At 59.5% G+C, this 2,500-nt stretch overlaps 2 non-coding genes and 1 pseudogene across 2 annotated transcripts in view; all 3 read right to left on the bottom strand.

The window, feature by feature from the left end:
- The window catches only part of LOC146144507 (large subunit ribosomal RNA), a 3,679-nt pseudogene extending 2,948 nt beyond the window's left edge, over nucleotides 1–731 (bottom strand).
- Nucleotides 732–979: 248 nt separating this feature from the next.
- LOC146144506 (5.8S ribosomal RNA) lies at nucleotides 980–1,133 on the bottom strand. The gene has a single exon (XR_014498987.1). It is a non-coding gene; the product is annotated as a 5.8S ribosomal RNA (ribosomal RNA).
- Nucleotides 1,134–1,380: 247 nt separating this feature from the next.
- Nucleotides 1,381–2,500, bottom strand: part of LOC146144505 (small subunit ribosomal RNA) — a 1,811-nt gene continuing 691 nt past the window's right edge. Inside the window, exon 1 of the ribosomal RNA XR_014500609.1 lies at nucleotides 1,381–2,500. This exon is cut by the window's right edge and continues 691 nt beyond it. This is a non-coding gene — a ribosomal RNA (small subunit ribosomal RNA).

Here is a 2,500-nt window from a genome sequence, read left to right as displayed (position 1 = left end):
AGTCCCCGACCCACGACGCCCCAGCCGGCACCGGGCGCTCGGCCCCGAAGGGCAGACGCGGCGATCTCTCCTCGCCCGAACGGCGGGCCGACGGACACGCGCGCCTATAGTACCCGACCGAGGCCGGGTTACCTTGCGCGCGGCCTTCTCGCCGCCGTCCAGACGGTCGCGGCCTTCGCCCGGCGCTAGTGCGCTGGTCCCCGATCGGGCGGCGCCGCCGGCGGCCCGTGAGGGTCCGCACGACAACGTCGCCGACAGGGGGCCGGCTGAAAGCGACCGGGCGACCCGACAGGCCCTCCCGTTTGCCTCTCGACGGTTTCACGTACTCTTTAACTCTCTCTTCAAAGTGCTTTTCAACTTTCCCTCACGGTACTTGTTCGCTATCGGTCTCGTGACCGTATTTAGCCTTAGATGGAGTTTACCACCCGCTTTGGGCTGCATTCCCAAACAACCCGACTCTGGGAAGACGCCGTAGCGCGCCCGCCTGTCGCCGCCATGGGCCTGACACCCGCTCTGGGAAAAGGCCTCGATCAGAAGGACGCGGGCGACCGGCGAAGCGCGCCGTGACGAATTCCGTACGCCACAATTCCGCGCACTCCAAAAGCGCGCGGATTCGGCGATGGGCACATCCCGCTTCACTCGCCGTTACTGAGGGAATCCTCGTTAGTTTCTTTTCCTCCGCTTAGTAATATGCTTAAATTCAGCGGGTAGCCTCGTCCGACCTCAGGCCGAAAGTAAGGACCGGGACTATTCTTCCCGTTCCGCGCTCGCCGTCGGCGCCGCGCGCCGCCGCGCACCTCGATTCCCGCCCTTGAGCCGCCAGCCGTTGGCCTCTTCGAGGTCGACTCGCCGCCGCCGCGCGGGATTCTGGTCGCGATCGTCGCGCATCGTGCCGTGCTGTCTTGAGCGGGACGGGCGCTCGCGCGTCCGACGCCGCAGCAGCCGCGCGGAGAAATCCCCGCGCGGAACGTTTGCAACGCGACCCTGAGGCGGGCGCGGCCCCGGGATTGACCCGAGGCCGCAATTTGCGTTCAGAACGTCGATGCTCAATGTGTCCTGCAATTCACACTAATTCACGCAGCTAGCTGCGTCCTTCATCGACTCACGAGCCGAGTGATCCACCGCCAAGAGCCATCCACGATTGTTTCGCTCGCACAGTGCCTCGCACTATAGGGTGACAAAATAGACCGCGCCGAGCGGTCGGCCAGGCCGACGCTTGAAGCCGGAGCGCGCGGCACCGCGGCACTCGACGCGCAAACATTACCGGGTGACCGAATCGCCGGCCGGCGCGCCGCTCCTCGCGGGTCGGGCGCCGGGTAGCAAAGACTTTTTCTCTCGCTTGTCCGAGTTTCGCGTTCGCCGAAGCGTTTGCGAGACCGTTAATGATCCTTCCGCAGGTTCACCTACGGAAACCTTGTTACGACTTTTACTTCCTCTAAATGATCAAGTTAGATCGTCTTCTCGGACGCCGGCTCGACCGTTGCCGGCCGCGCCAGGTCCAATCGGAGGACCTCACTAAACCATTCAATCGGTAGTAGCGACGGGCGGTGTGTACAAAGGGCAGGGACGTAATCAACGCGAGCTAATGACTCGCGCTTACTGGGAATTCCTCGTTCAAGGGAAATAATTGCAATTCCCTATCCCTAGCACGACCGGGGTTCAGCGGGTTACCCAGACCTGTCGGCCAAGGCGAGCACATGCTGATCCGGTCAGTGTAGCGCGCGTGCGGCCCCGAACATCTAAGGGCATCACAGACCTGTTATTGCTCAATCTCGTGTGGCTAAACGCCACTAGTCCCTCTAAGAAGTTAGACGCCGACCGATTGGGTCGCGTAACTAGTTAGCAAGCCAGAGTCTCGTTCGTTATCGGAATTAACCAGACAAATCGCTCCACCAACTAAGAACGGCCATGCACCACCACCCACAGAATCAAGAAAGAGCTCTCAATCTGTCAATCCTCACTGTGTCCGGGCCGGGTGAGATTTCCCGTGTTGAGTCAAATTAAGCCGCAGGCTCCACTCCTGGTGGTGCCCTTCCGTCAATTCCTTTAAGTTTCAGCTTTGCAACCATACTTCCCCCGGAACCCAAAGACTTTGGTTTCCCGCAAGCTGCCGGAGAGGTCGTAAAACTAACGCCCCCCGATCGCTAGTTGGCATCGTTTATAGTCAGAACTAGGACGGTATCTGATCGTCTTCGAACCTCTGACTTTCGCTCTTGATTAAAGAAAACATTCTTGGCAAATGCTTTCGCAGTCGTTCGTCTTGCGCCGATCCAAGAATTTCACCTCTAACGGCACAGTACGAATGCCCCCGTCTGTCCCTCTTAATCATTACCTCGCGCTCCGAAAACCAACAAAATAGAACCGAGGTCCTATTCCATTATTCCATGCACCATTATTCAGGCGAATCGCCTGCTTTGAACACTCTAATTTTTTCAAAGTAAACGTTCCGGCCGCCGCCGACACTCAGTCAAGGGCACCGGCGGAGAACCGGAGGTGAGGC

Source organism: Ascidiella aspersa, chromosome 5 (assembly GCF_963924565.1).
Source record: "Ascidiella aspersa chromosome 5, kaAscAspe10.2, whole genome shotgun sequence".
In the NCBI taxonomy this organism is placed as follows: domain Eukaryota; kingdom Metazoa; phylum Chordata; class Ascidiacea; order Phlebobranchia; family Ascidiidae; genus Ascidiella; species Ascidiella aspersa.
This window is presented reverse-complemented; position numbering and strand designations above follow the sequence as displayed.